General features: G+C 46.8%; 1 protein-coding gene across 3 annotated transcripts in view; it reads left to right on the forward strand.

The window, feature by feature from the left end:
- Positions 1-602: 602 nt before the first annotated feature.
- Positions 603-16021, forward strand: part of catip (ciliogenesis associated TTC17 interacting protein) — a 77789-nt gene continuing 62370 nt past the window's right edge. The window contains exon 1 of one of the 3 annotated variants that reach the window (XM_072261031.1): positions 603-723. The gene's annotated coding sequence lies outside the window, so the exon portion shown is untranslated. Of the gene's footprint in view, positions 844-16021 lie in introns of all 3 variants that reach the window. The other 2 variants (XM_072261028.1, XM_072261029.1) reach the window with 2 other exon arrangements.

The following is a 16021-nucleotide window of genomic DNA, read 5'->3' on the forward strand; positions in this document are numbered from 1 at the left end:
CAAATACTGTTTTTGTGCAATTTGTCTTGCACAAAGTTTCTCAGTCTTTATTAAGTTTTTCACATTCTATTTCTTTATTTTCCTGTAAATGTCTACAATAAAATGAATTTCAAGGTAATGTATGGTAACGTATACATTGATTAAACAAAGTTACTTTGAGGCAGTGACAAGTGTAGACAGAGTCCATGGTGATGTGCTGAGCTGCCTCTAAAACGGGCTGCTTCTTGCGATCACGGGCAGAGCATTTGCCTTGACAAGCCGTGATGCCTCTCAAAAGTCATTAGAGATGTGAAGATCTCACAGGTACAACACACTTAGTAACCTGTTTTGGATGCTAGTCTCCATGGTAACCACTTGGCGCAACTACTACCTTCCTACAGCACGATCCCACAAACTGGCGGGGGGGGGGGAGGTTTCAAATATTCTTGCCACCTACATAGTAAATGTTTTTCAACAGTATTTGTGTTTATTTTCCCGCGCAACGCTGCCCTACTTTTCCTATTTATTGTCGCGGTACTGCAGGACCTGTTACCGTGGTAACGGCAGGCGCGTAGAGGACAGCTTCTGCGAGGCGGGGTGAGGGGTTGCCAGGGTGATGAGGTCCTCGGTGATGCGCAGAGCCGCCGTGCACTTGTGCAGGCGAGCCGAGCCGAAGTGGGAGACTCTGGAGGAACTTCGCATCGACACATCCCGGAGCACCGATCGGTTTTATCGCCGTTTCGGGTGACGCCATACGATTGCCGCCGCGCAGCTTTTAGCTTATTTAGTTCAGTGGTAATCGCATCTATTTTTTGGTTGCCAGGGGGACCGGATCTGATCGTGTATTGGCTGCTGTCGGTTAAGGTTGGGACCGCCCACTTGTCATGCTTTGATTGGGGGAGAGTGGGATGGTGGGCGGGAATTTTGTACGCAATTGGCGTCGGGGAGTGTCTGATTCGTCCGTCAGTCAGGTAATCTGCTTTCTGATTGGTAAAATTGGAAAGGGACCTATTGTACTTGATGTTGGTATATTTTGATTAGAATAGAGCGGAGGAAGGCCGTTGTATCCATCAGGAGCGAACCAGCCCATTCAATTCCCTTTCACCTCCCCCTCCCCCCCTCCCCTCCACTCCTTGAGGCTGGCCTCTGATCCTCTCCTGTACAAGAGGGGCAATTTATAGCGGTCAATCCAGTGCTAACCCACAGAAGAGGAACATCCCATATTTCGATTCCATAAAGGGTTTTGACCTGAAACTTCGACTGTCCAATTCCCACCACAGATGTACCCCGACCTGTTGCTCCAGTTTCCAGCTTCAAGCATAACCACCTTTTCTCCCCACTTCCACTGGATAGAATCGGAATTTGAATCAAGTCTATTATCACCGACTTATGTCGTGAAATGTATTGTTTTGTGGCAGCAGTACAGTGCAATAGATAAAATATGCTAAAAATTACAATAACAAATTGTTATAAATTATATATGTATATGATAAGTAACGTAAACAGACCAAAATAATGAGGTAATGTTCATGGACTATTCAGAAAACTGATGGAAGGAAAGAAGCTGTTTCTAAAATATTGAATGTGTATCTTTGGGTTCCCCCTGTACCTCCTCCCTGATGGTAGCAATGAGAAGAGGGCATAACCCAAATCCAAATCCAATTCTCATTTTCCATCTTGGTGGCCTAAATTGATTGGAACAAACATTGGATTTTCCAATTTCAGGTATTCTTATCTCCAGAGTTCCCTCCCCTCTTCCCCCATATCCAATCCACTTCCAGTCCTCCCATTCTTGTCCCCTTCCCATACCCAATCTATAGGCCAGCTATCATCTATTTTTGTCCTTCCTAGTTCCATTTACCTACTGCCCACACACAGCCACTTGATCCTTTTCTGCATCAGGTTCCATCTGCCCTGCAGCTCTCCCCATGTAGTTTCCAGTGATTTCTTTTCAGAGTCCAGCACTGGCAGTTTTTGTGTGGCTGGTTATCTGCTTCCAGCAGCTGTCTCTATCTTCTCCCTTCCCTCCTCCCACCTAGTTCCACGTGAACTTTCCCCTTGCCACCTATCACCCACCAGTCCATCTCCCAATCCAAACCCTCCCTTACCTGGCTTGTTCTATCTACACCTCCATGTCGCTCAGAAACTCTGCAGCTGCAAGAGTAGCGAGTCTGCCTGAACTCAATAAATACCCATCACTGAAAATTCACCTTTTACAGACTTTTGGATTATTGGAGTCTGAGTGCGCCAAATAGTCGCTCTCTTTGCCTAGCCTTGGTGATGCTAAGCTATTAGAGCTAATGGACCACATCCTTTGTTTTATTTTTAAAGAACTTTTCATGCAGCAAATGCTTGATCAAGTTCACATAGCCCTCGCTCGTACACCTGTGAAGGGAGCTTGCTAAAATGGCTGATAGTCTACACTCAGCCAGGCAACTGTGCATAACTCCTCCTCTCTTCTGTTCCTCAATAACCCCAGCCCATGAGGCCTCTAACATTAACATGCGAACCAGATTACTAACTAATGCTGCAAAAAAGACAATGGCAGTTCAGTGTTTTTACCATGCTTGCTTTAGTACGAACGCTAGGAAGTGCTGACCCCTTTGCAGTTTTGACAGTGCCAGCGCATTGGGACATCTGAGGTCTGTGAGCACTGAAGGCTCCAGCTACCAGGGACATCTGCTGTTCATTACGAACACTTCAGGGCGATGCTTCCTGTATCACACAGGTGCTCATCTGAGTGTGCTGCCAACATCGTCTATCGATGAGAAGGCAAAGAGTGACAAAACAGTAACCAGTGGTAGCGGGATCAAGACTTACGGGACGCTCTGCTTCGGTTGGCAACGTTACACATGGGACTTTGCCCTGGCTAAAGTGGCTAGCCTCTGCTCGGTACAGATTTCCTATGTGCCCAAGGACTATTAGTCGATCTTACAAACTGTCGGCTTGTAGGTGTCAAGGAATTTGGGTTGTTATCCTGCTCCCTCAGTATGTTCCCCACAACAATTCTGTTTAGCGTTTGCACCACCGCATGTGAGTTTATTCGATTGCTGGACGAATTTCCAAACCTCACCAAGCCCATGTTCTCCACTCATCATCATCATTGTCAGGTGCCGTGCCCAGTTTGAGCTTTGACTGCCATGGCCCCCACACTCCTGTTTCGGGTCAAGTGGATCAATTCATTGGTATTCATTTCCAGTCCTCTGGCTGCTGTCTCCATCATCATTTGTCTTTGTCTTCCTCTTACTTTCTTCCCTTCAATATTTCCCATAATTACCGTGTATTCTAACTCCTCTATCCTAATCACATGTCCAATTAGTGTGGATAAATGTGAGGTTATCCACTTTGGTGGCAAGAACAGGAAAACATTATTATCTGAGTGGTGACCAATTAGGAAATGGGGAGGTGCAATGAGACCTGGGTGTCATTGTACATCAGTCATTGAAAGTGGGCATGCAGGTACAGCAGGCGGTGAAAAAGGCGAATGGTATGCTGGCATTCATAGCAAGAGGATTCGAGTACAGGAGCAGGGAGGTACTACTGCAGTTGTACAAGGCCTTGGTGAGACCACACCTGGAGTATTGTGTGCAGTTTTGGTCCCCTAATCTGAGGAATGACATCCTTGCCATAGAGAGAGTACAAAGAAGGTTCACCAGATTGATTCCTGGGATGGCAGGACTTTCATATGATGAAAGAGTGGATCGACTAGGCTTATACTCTCTGGAATTTAGAAGATTGAGGGGGGATCTTATTGAAGTGTATAAAATCCTAAAGGGATTGGACAGGCTAGATGCAGGAAGATTGTTCCCGATGTTGGGGAAGTCCAGAACGAGGGGTCACAGTTTGTGGATAAAGGGGAAGCCTTTTAGGACCGAGATGAGGAAAAACTTCTTCACACAGAGAGTGGCGAATCTGTGGAATTCTCTGCCACATGAAACAGTTGAGGCCAGTTCACTGGCTATATTTAAGAGGGAGTTAGATATGGCCCTTGTGGCTAAAGGGATCAGGGGGTATGGAGAGAAGGCAGGTATAGTGTTCTGAGTTGGATGATCAGCCATGATCGTAATGAATGGCGGTGCAGGCTCGAAGGGCCGAAAGGCCTACTCCTGCATCTATTTTCTACGTTTTTATGTTTCTATGAAGTTATGTTGCCTTTTCATGATCTCATACATTATTTCTCTTTTCGTGTTTGCTCTGTTCATGACATCCTCGTTAGATAGTCATTTCATCAATGATATTCTTTGCATCTTCCTCAAAAACCACATCTCTGCTGCTTCAATTTGCTTCCTCATGTTACTTGATATTGTCCAACATTCTGAGCCATATAACGTAACTGGATAAACGTAACGTTTCATTACTCTGAGGCGGGTTGTCATGCCTAGTTTAGTACTGGTCAGTATACTCTTCATTCTCGTAAAGGTGCCTTTTGCCATCCCTATTCTTCTTTTGATGTCCAAGTTGCACCTGCCATCTGATGTTACCCAGCTTCCTAAGCAGTAAAAGTTCTGTACTTGTTTTATGTCTTCCCCATTTATTCTCAGCCTGCAGATAGGATTCTCCTTACATAGAACATAGAATAGTACAGCACAGTACAGGCCCTTCGGCCCACAATGTTGTGCTGACCCTCAAACCCTGCCTCCCATATAAGCCTTCACCTTAGATTCCTCCATATACCTGTCTAGTAGTCTCTTAAACTTCACTAGTGTATCTGCCTCCACCACTGACTCAGGCAGTGCATTCCACGCACCAACCACTCTCTGAGTAAAAAACCTTCCTCTAATATCCCCCTTGAACTTCCCACCCCTTACCTTAAAGCCATGTCCTCTTGTATTGAGCAGTGGTGCCCTGGGGAAGAGGCGCTGGCTATCCACTCTATCTATTCCTCTTATTATCTTGTACACCTCTATCATGTCTCCTCTCATCCTCCTTCTCTCCAAAGAGTAAAGCCCTATCTCCCTTAATCTCTGATCATAATGCATACTTTCTAAACCAGGCAGCATCCTGGTAAATCTCCTCTGTACCCTTTCCAATGCTTCCACGTTCTTCCTATAGTGAGGTGACCAGAACCGGACACAATACTCCAAGTGTGGCCTAACCAGAGTTTTATAGAGCTGCATCATTACATCGCGACTCTTAAACTCTATCCCTCGACTTATGAAAGCTAACACCCCATAAGCTTTCTTAACTACCCTATCCACCTGTGAGGCAACTTTCAGGGATCTTTGGACATGTACCCCGAGATCCCTCTGCTCCTCCACACTACCAAGTATCCTGCCATTTACTTTGTACTCTGCCTTGGAGTTTGTCCTTCCAAAGTGTACCACCTCACACTTCTCCGGGTTGAACTCCATCTGCCACTTCTCAGCCCACTTCTGCATCCTATCAATGTCTCTCTGCAATCTTTGACAATCCTCTACACTATCTACAACACCACCAACCTTTGTGTCGTCTGCAAACTTGCCAACCCACCCTTCTACCCCCACATCCAGGTCATTAATAAAAATCACGAAAAGTAGAGGTCCCAGAACAGATCCTTGTGGGACACCACTAGTCACAATCCTCCAATCTGAATGTACTCCCTCCACCACCACCCTCTGCCTTCTGCAGGCAAGCCAATTCTGAATCCACCTGGCCAAACTTCCCTGGATCCCATGCCTTCTAACTTTCTGAATAAGCCTACCGTGTGGAACCTTGTCAAATGCCTTTCTAAAATCCATATAGATCACATCCACTGCACTACCCTCATCTATATGCCTGGTCACCTCCTCAAAGAACTCTATCAGGCTTGTTAGACACGATCTGCCCTTCACAAAGCCATGCTGACTGTCCCTGATCAGACCATGATTCTCTAAATGCCTATAGATCCTATCTCTAAGAATCTTTTCCAACAGCTTTCCCACCACAGACGTAAGGCTCACTGGTCTATAATTACCCGGACTATCCCTACTACCTTTTTTGAACAAGGGAACAACATTTGCCTCCCTCCAATCCTCCGGTACCATTCCCGTGGACAACGAGGACATAAAGATCCTAGCCAGAGTCTCAACAATCTCTTCTCTCGCCTCGTGGAGCAGCCTGGGGAATATTCCATCAGGGCCCGGGGACTTATCTGTCCTAATGTATTTTAACAACTCCAACACCTCCTCTCCCTTAATATCAGCATGCTCCAGAACATCAACCTCACTCATATTGTCCTCACCATCATCAAGTTCCCTGTCATTGGTGAATACCGAAGAGAAGTATTCATTGAGGACCTCGCTCACTTCCACAGCCTCCAGGCACATCTTCCCACCTTTATCTTTAATCGGTCCTACCTTCACTCCTGTCATCCTTTTTTTCTTCACATAATTGAAGAATGCCTTGGGGTTTTCCTTTACTCTACTCACCAAGGCCTTCTCATGTCCCCTTCTTGCTCTTCTCAGCCCCTTCTTAAGCTCCTTTCTTGCTTCCCTATATTCCTCAATAGACCTAGCTGATCCTTGCTTCCTAAACCTCATGTATGCTGCCTTCTTCCTCCTGACTAGATTTTCCACCTCACTTGTCACCCATGGTTCCTTCACCCTACCATTCTTTATCTTCCTCACCGGGACAAATTTATCCCTTACATCCCGCAAGAGATCTCTAAACGTCGACCACATGTCCCATAGTACATTTCCCTGCAAAAACATCATCCCACTTCACACCCGCAAGTTCTAGCCTTATAGCCTCATAATTTGCCTTTCCCCAATTAAAATTTTTCCTGTCCTCTTTGATTCTATCGTTTTCCATGATAATTATAAAGGCCAGGGAGCGGGTGTCCTTCTCACGTCCACAAAATCTCCTGTCTGCTCCCCTGACTATAGAGTCTCCAATGACGACAGCTCTCCTCTTCTCCGTCCCACCCTTCTGCATCACAGGGTCAGACTCGGTGCCGGAGGCCCTGCCACCGTGGCTCACACCTGGTCGGTCGTCCCCGCCAATAGTATCCAGGACGGTAAACTTACTATTCAGGGGAATGGCTACAGGGGTGCTCTGCACTACCTATCTGCTCACCTTCGCTTTCCCCCCTCTGACTGTCACCTAACGACCTGCTTCCGACAGCCTAGGTGTGACTACCTCCCTGTAGCTCTCATCTATGACTACCTCATTCTCCCTTATGAGTCGAAGGTCATCCAGCTGCTGCTCCAGATTCCTTACACGGTCTTCCAGATCACCCAGCCGTATGCACTTCTGGCAGATGTGACTCTGCGGGAGAGGGGCGTTCCCCCAAGACTGCCACATCTCACATGAGAGGCACATCACTGTCTCAGGGGACATTGTAAAAACTAACTGCGAGCTAGCTTGTCCTCCGCCTCTTCTCGTCGAAGCCTCTCGAGTGAAAGCCTTCTTTTTGGATATCACCATACATTCTGTCCTTTTGCAATTGATAGATTCATTTTTGCACTTTCTTCAAAAACTATATCAATTAAGTTTTGTAGTTTTTCCTCCATACTTGCAATTAACACAGTGTCATCTGCATATCTGAAATTATTGATGTTTTCACCGCCAACTTTGATTCCCAAGATGTCCCTTATTTTTTGTAATATTGTTTCACTGTACACGTTAAATAAATCAGGGGAGAAAACACACCATTGTCTAATGCCTCTCTTGATTTTCGTAAACTGATTGACTTCTCCATCTATTCTTACAGCAGCAATTTGTTCCCAGTACAGATTTCTGATTAGGCGGAGGTCTTTCGAATCTAGATCTGGAGTTTTCTGTAATATTTGAGATAATTTATTGTACTTCACTTTATCAAATGCTTTTGTGTAGTCGATAAAACAAACAAACAAATCTTTTTGCACTTGAATAGCTCTTTCTGATAGTATCCTTAACATCTCGTTTCTCGGTGTCGGATGTGGGAGGCCCTGGAGTCTCCAAGCCTCCCGGACGTCTACATCTGCGCCAAGTGCATCGAGATGCAGCTCCTAAGGGACCGCGTTACGGAACTGGAGCTGCAGCTCGATGACCTTCGTCTGGTCAGGGAGAGTGAGGAGGTGATAGAGAGGAGTTGCAGGCAGGGTCACGCCGGGGCCATGGGAGGCAGACAAGTGGGTCACGGTTAGGAGGGGGAAGGGGAAAGGTCAGGTAATAGGGAGTACCCCGGTGGCTGTGCCCCTTAACAACAGGTACTCCTGTTTGAGTACTGTTGGGGGGACAGCTTACCCGGGGAAAGCGACAGTGGCCGTGCCTCCGGCACAGAGTCCGGCCCTGTAGCTCAGAAGGGTAGGGCAAGGAAGAGGAGGGCAGTTGTGATAGGGGACTCGATAGTAAGGGGGTCAGATAGGCGATTCTGTGGACGCAGTCCAGAGACCCGGATGGTAGTTTGCCTCCCTGGTGCCAGGGTCCGGGATATTTCTGATCGTGTCCAAGATATCCTGAAGTGGGAGGGTGAGGAGCCAGAGGTCGTGGTACATATAGGTACCAATGACATAGGTAGGAAAAGGGATGAGGTCCTGAAAGGAGAATATAGGGAGCTAGGAAGGAAGTTGAGAAAAAGGACCGCAAAGGTAGTAATCTCGGGATTACTGCCTGTGCCACGCGACAGTGAGAGTAGGAATGAGATGAGGTGGAGGATAAATGCGTGGCTGAGGGATTGGAGCAGGGGGCAGGGATTCAAGTTTTTGGATCATTGGGACCTCTTTTGGCGCAGGCGTGACCTATACAAAAAGGACGGGTTGCACTTGAATCCTAGGGGGACCAATATCCTGGCAGGGAGATTAGCGGGGGCTACTGAGGTGACTTTAAACTAGAATGGTTGGGGGCTGGGAATCAAATTAAAGAGGCTAGGTGTGAGGAGGTTAGTTCACTACAGGGGGATGGGAACCAGTGCAGAGAGACAGAGGGGTGTAAAGTGAGGGTAGAAACTAAAAGTACTATGGAGAAAAGTAAAAGTGGCAGGCCGACAAATCCAGGGCAAGCATTAAAAAGGGCCACTTTTCAGCATAATTGTATAAGGGCTAAGAGAGTTGTTAAAGAGCGCCTGAAGGCTTTGTGTGTCAATGCAAGGAGCATTCGTAATAAGGTGGATGAATTGAAAGTGCAGATTGTTATTAATGATTATGATATAGTTGGGATCACAGAGACATGGCTCCAGGGTGACCAGGGATGGGAGCTCAACGTTCAGGGATATTCAATATTCAGGAGGGATAGACATGAAGGAAGGGGAGGTGGGGTGGCGTTGCTGGTTAAAGAAGAGATTAACGCAATAGAAAGGAAGGACATAAGCCGGGAAGATGTGGAATCGATATGGGTAGAGCTGCGTAACACTAAGGGGCAGAAGACGCTAGTGGGAGTTGTGTACAGGCCACCTAACAGTAGCAGTGAGGTCGGAGATGGTATTAAACAGGAAATTAGAAATGTGTGCAATAAAGGAACAGCAGTTATAATGGGTGACTTCAACCTACATGTAGATTGGGTGAACCAAATTGGTAAAGGTGCTGAGGAAGAGGATTTCTTGGAATGTATGCGGGATGGTTTTTTGAACCAACATGTCGAGGAACCAACTAGAGAGCAGGCTATTCTGGACTGGGTTTTGAGCAATGAGGAAGGGTTAATTAGCAATCTTGTCATGACAGGCCCCTTGGGTAAGAGTGACCATAATATGGTGGAATTCTTCATTAAGATGGAGAGTGACATAGTTAATTCAGAAACAAAGGTTCTGAACTTAAAGAGGGGTAACTTTGAAGGTATGAGACGTGAATTAGCTAAGATAGACTGGCAAATGACACTTAAAGGATTGACGGTGGATATGCAATGGCAAGCATTTAAAGGTTGCATGGATGAACTACAACAATTGTTCATCCCAGTTTGACAAAAGAATAAATCAAGGAAGGTAGTGCACCCGTGGCTGACAAGAGAAATTAAGGGTAGTATCAATTCCAAAGAAGAAGCATACAAATTAGCCAGAGAAAGTGGCTCACCTGAGGACCGGGAGAAATTCAGAGTTCAGCAGAGGAGGACAAAGGGCTTAATTAGGAAGGGGAAAAAGATTATGAGAGAAAACTGGCAGGGAACATAAAAACGGACTGTAAAAGCTTTTATAGATATGTAAAAAGGAAAAGACTGGTAAAGACAAATGTAGGTCCCCTGCAGACAGAAACAGGTGAATTGATTAGGGGGAGCAAGGACATGGCAGACCAATTGAATAATTACTTTGGTTCTGTCTTCACTAAGGAGGACATAAATAATCTTCCAGAAATAGTAGGGGACAGAAGGTCCAGTGAGATGGAGGAACTGAGCGAAATACATGTTAGTAGGGAAGTGGTGTTAGGTAAATTGAAGGGATTGAAGGCAGATAAATCCCCAGGGCCAGATGGTCTGCATCCCAGGGTGCTTAAGGAAGTAGCCCAAGAAATAGTGGATGCATTAGTGATAATTTTTCAAAACTCGTTAGATTCTGGACTAGTTCCTGAGGATTGGAGGGTGGCTAATGTAACTCCACTTTTTAAAAAAGGAGGGAGAGAGAAACCGGGGAATTATAGACCGGTTAGCCTAACGTCGGTGGTGGGGAAACTGCTGGAGTCAGTTATCAAGGATGTGATAACAGCACATTTGGAAAGCGGTGAAATGATCGGACAAAGTCAGCATGGATTTGTGAAAGGAAAATCATGTCTGACGAATCTCATTGAATTTTTTGAGGATGTAACTAGTAGAGTGGATAGGGGAGAACCAGTGGATGTGGTATATTTGGATTTTCAGAAGGCTTTTGACAAGGTCCCACACAGGAGATTAGTGTGCAAACTTAAAGCACACGGTATTGGGGGTAAGGTATTGGTGTGGGTGGAGAGTTGGTTAGCAGACAGGAAGCAAAGAGTGGGAATAAACGGGACCTTTTCAGAATGGCAGGCGGTGACTAGTGGGGTACCGCAAGGCTCAGTGCTGGGACCCCAGTTGTTTACAATATATATTAATGACTTGGATGAGGGAATTAAATGCAGCATCTCCAAGTTTGCGGATGACAGGAAGCTGGGTGGCAGTGTTAGCTGTGAGGAGGATGCTAAGAGGATGCAGGGTGACTTGGATAGGTTGGGTGAGTGGGCAAATTCATGGCAGATGCATTTTAATGTGGATAAATGTGAAGTTATCCACTTTGGTGGCAAGAACAGGAAAACAGATTATTATCTGAATGGTGGCCGATTAGGAAAAGGGGAGGTGTAACGAGACCTGGGTGTCATTATACACCAGTCATTGAAAGTGGGCATGCAGGTACAGCAGGCGGTGAAAAAGGCGAATGGTATGCTGGCATTTATAGCGAGAGGATTCGAGTACAGGAGCAGGGAGGTACTACTGCAGTTGTACAAGGCCTTGGTGAGACCACACCTGGAGTATTGTGTGCAGTTTTGGTCCCCTAATCTGAGGAAAGACATCCTTGCCATAGAGGGAGTACAAAGAAGGTTCAGCAGATTGATTCCTGGGATGGCAGGACTTTCATATGAAGAAAGACTGGATGAACTGGGCTTGTACTCGTTGGAATTTAGAAGATTGAGGGGGGATCTGATTGAAACGTATAAGATCCTAAAGGGATTGGACAGGCTAGATGCAGGAAGATTGTTCCCGATGTTGGGGAAGTCCAGAACGAGGGGTCACAGTTTGAGGATAAAGGGGAAGCCTTTTAGGACCGAGATTAGGAAAAACTTCTTCACACAGAGAGTGGTGAATCTGTGGAATTCTCTGCCACAGGAAACAGTTGAGGCCAGTTCACTGGCTATATTTAAGAGGGAGTTAGATATGGCCCTTGTGGCTACGGGGGTCAGGGGGTATGGAGGGAAGGCTGGGGCGGGGTTCTGAGTTGGATGATCAGCCATGATCATAATAAATGGCGGTGCAGGCTCGAAGGGCCGAATGGCCTACTCCTGCACCTATTTTCTATGTTTCTATCATATTGTGTTTCTTGTACCTTTGTCTTTCACAAAACCACATTGTTCTTTACCTATTTCACCTTGAATCGTTTAGCTCTTGTCATCAAAATTCTTCGAAGTATCTTGGTGATAAGACTCATTAAACTTATGGTCCTATGTAATTCACATTCTATTGCTCCAGGTTTCTTAGGAAGAGTGATAAATACTGATTTTTTCATCTCTTCTGGTATTATTTCAGTCTCATAAATGTCATTGATTAAATCAGTAAGTTTTTCAATTCCATCATCTTCAAGGGCGATAATTCGTTCTATTACTAATTCTTCAGGACCTGCTGCCTTTCCTTTCTTCAGCTTATCTATTGCATTACAAACTTCAGATTTTAAAATACTTGGAACACTCACAACACGCTGCAGGAACTCAGCAGGTCGGGCGGTATCCGTGGAAACAATGAGTCGATGTTTCGGGCTAGAACCCTTTGTCAAGACTGTAGAGGGAAGGGGCAGAGGCCCTATAAAGAAGGTGGGGGGAGGGTGGGAATGAGAAGGCTGGTAGGTTCCAGGTGGAAAACCAGTAAGGGGAAAGGTAAAGGGGTGGGGGAGGGGAAGCAGGGAGGTGATAGGCAGGAAAGGTGAAGAAGGAATGGGGGAACAAAATGGGTAGTAGAAGGAGGCGGAACCATGTGGGAGGTGATAGGGATAGAGGAAGGGAGGGGGAAGGAATTACTGGAAGTTGGAGAATTCTATGTTCATATCAAGGGGCTGGAGACCCCTACCTAGACGGTATAGATAGATAGATATACTTTATTGATCCCGACGGAAATTGGGTTTCGTTATAGCCGCACCAACCAAGAACAGAGCATAAATATAGCAATACAAAAACCATAAACAATCAAACAACAATATGCAAACTATGCCAGATGAGGTGTTGCTCCTCCAACCTGAGTTTAGCCTCATCATGGCAGTAGAGGAGGCCATGTATGGACATACCTGAATGGGAGTGGGAAGCAGAGTTGAAGTGGGTGGCTACCGGGAGATCCTGTCTGTTGTGGCGGATGGAGCGGAGGTGCTCGACGAAGCGGTCCCCCAATCTGCGTCGGGTTTCACTGATGTAGAGGAGGCTGTACCGGGAGCACCGGATTCAATAGATGACTCCAACAGATTCACAAGTAAAGTATTGCCTCACTTGGAAGGACTGTTTGGGGCCCTGAATGGTGGCAAGAGAGGAGGTGTAGGGACAGGTGTAGCACTTGCACTTACAGGGATAAATGCCAGGTGGGAGATCCATGGGGAGGGACCGATCCCTGCGGAAAGCAGAGAGGGGTGGAGAGGGAAAGATGTGCTTAGTAGTGGGGTCCTGTTGAAGGTGGCGGAAGTTGTGGAGGATAATGTGCTGGATCCGGAGGCTGGTGGGGTGGTAGGTGAGGACAAGGGGAACTCTGTCCCTGTTGTGGTGGCGGGAGGATGGGGTGAGGGCTGAAGTGCAGGAAATGGAGGAGATGCGGGTGAGGGCATCATTGATGACCGCAGAAGGGAAGCCACGATCCTTAAAGAAAGAGGACATTTGAGATGTCCTGGAACGGAAAACCTCATCCTCGGAGCAGATGCAGCAGAGACGGAGGAACTGGGAATAGGGAAAGGCATTTTTGCATGTGGCGGGCTGGGAAGAGGTATAGTCGAGGTAGTTATGAGAGTCAGTGGGCTTGTAGAAGATGTCAGTGGACAGTCTGTCTCCAGAGATGGAGACCGAGAGATCGAGAAAGGGGAGAGAAGTGTCCGAGATAGACCAAGTGAAGTTGAGGGCTGGGTGGAAGTTTGAAGTAAAGCCGATGAAATTGACGAGCTCAGCATGGGTGCAGGAAGCAGCACCAATGTAGTCATCGATGTACTGAAGGAAAAGTTGGGGTGCAGTACCAGAATAGGTTTGGAGCACAGACTGTTCCACATAGCCAACGAAGAGGCAGGCATAGCTAGGGCCCTTGTGAGTTCCCATAGCTACACCCTTAGTCTGAAGAAAGTGGAAAGAGCCAAAAGAGGAGTTATTGAGTGTGAGATCCAGTTCCGCCAACCGGAGGAGGGTAGTGGTGGTGGGGAACTGGTGAGGTCTATTGTCCAGAAAGTAGCGGAGGGCTTTGAGGCCTCCTTGATGGGGAATGGAGGTGTATAGGGATTGGACATCCATAGTGAAGATGAAGCGGTTGGGACCGGGGAACTGGAAGTTATTGAAGAGGTGGAGGGCATGGGATGTATCCTGGATGTAGGTGGGGAGGGACTGAACTATGAGTGACAAAATGGAGTCCAAGTAGGTGGATACAAGTTCGGTGGGACAGGAGCAGGCAGAAACCCACTTCAACTCTGCTTCCCACTCCCATTCAGATATGTCCATACATGGCCTCCTCTGCTGCCATGATGAGGCTAAACTCAGGTTGGAGGAGCAACACCTCATACACCGTCTAGGTAGTCTCTAGCCCCTTGGTATGAACATAGAATTCTCCAACTTCCAGTAATTCCCTCCCCCTCCCTTCCCCTATCCCTATGTCACTCTGCCCCCTTCCCCAGCTGCCTATCACCTCCCTCATGGTTCCGCCTCCTTCTACTACCCATTGTGTTTTCCCCTAGTCCTTCTTCACCTTTCCTGCCTATCACCTCCCTGCTTCCCCTCCCCCACCCCTTTATCTTTCCCCTTACTGGTTTTTCACCTGGAACCTACCAGTCTTCTCCTTCCCACCCTCTCCCCACCTTCTTTATAGGGCCTCTGCCCCTTCCCTCTACAGTCCTGACGAAGGGTTCCAGCCCGAAACATCGACTCATCGTTTCCACGGATGCTGCCCGACCTGCTGAGTTCCTCCAGCGTGTTGTGAGTGTTGCTTTGACCCCAGCATCTGCAGATTAATTGTGTTTAAAATACTTGGAACTTTAATGTTCTCCACTACAGTCACAAAATGTGGGGTCGAGCCCCACATTCCCACAACTGGCAATGCATATAGACTGGACCCTGAAAAGCTGGCAACCATTAAGGCTGAGTTTTCCAACATGATCCAACGTTGTACGCCGGTCAAATAGACCCTTGACTCCGCCCCTCCATATGGCCCCGAAGTCCGGTGGTGGTTGCCTCCCATGTGGTGATTACCAATGCCTTAAAGAGGCCACCACCCCCCATCATAGCTGGTCCCACGCATCCAAGACTTTTCAACCTATTTATCTAGAAAGTTAATACTTTCCAAAATGAATCTTGTTAGGGGCTACCATCACGTTCAAGTGTACTCGGAGGACATTCCCAAAGCAGCTGTGATAACTCTGTTTGGCCTCTTTGAGTTTCCCTGCACACCATTTGGGCTGAAGAATGCAGCACAGACTTTCCAACAGCTGATGAACTCTGTATTAAAAGAAAAACAACAGGAATTCTGCAGATGCTGGAAATTCAAGCAACACACATCAAAGTTGCTGGTGAACGCAGCAGGCCAGGCAGCATCTGTAGGAAGAGGTGCAGTCGACGTTTCAGGCCGAGACCCTTCGTCAGCACCTCTTCCTACAAATGCTGCTTGGCCTGCTGCGTTCACCAGCAACTTTGATGTGTGTTGTCTGTATTAAAAGACTTAGAATTTCTTTTTGTTTACCTGGATGACATTTGTGGCCAGTGCATCCAAATCTCAGCACGTATCTCATATCCTCACGTTTTTCAAATGCTTGAGCCAACACAAATTGATTATTAACCCTGCTAAATGTCAGTTTGAGTTGTCAACCATTGACTTTCTCAGCCATTGCATCTCTGCAGAATGTGCAAAATCCCTCCCATCAAAAGTAGCCACTACTATGCATTTCCCACTGCCCTGCACTACTGAAAATGTAGAACTTTTAGATATGGTAAATTTCCATTTCTGTTTCATTCTGTGAGCTGCTGAACTTATGCTCCCCCTGTATAGTGTGTTTAAAGGCAATACCCCTAATCACGTTCTTGACTGGTCAGCGGGCATGACCAGGGTATTTGATGATATCAAATGAGCCCCTTCCAAAGCAACCCGACTGGTGCACCTACCCCTCAATGCACCCATAGCATTACTGCCGATGCTTCAAATTATGCTGTGGTTGCCGTGCATGAACAGTTGGTTGGAGGCGTGTTGCATTTGCTTGCTTTCTGCATCTGGCAGCTTCATCCCCCCAAAAGGA

This window comes from Mobula birostris, chromosome 6 (genome assembly GCF_030028105.1).
Source record: "Mobula birostris isolate sMobBir1 chromosome 6, sMobBir1.hap1, whole genome shotgun sequence".
Taxonomy (NCBI): Eukaryota; Metazoa; Chordata; class Chondrichthyes; order Myliobatiformes; family Myliobatidae; genus Mobula; species Mobula birostris.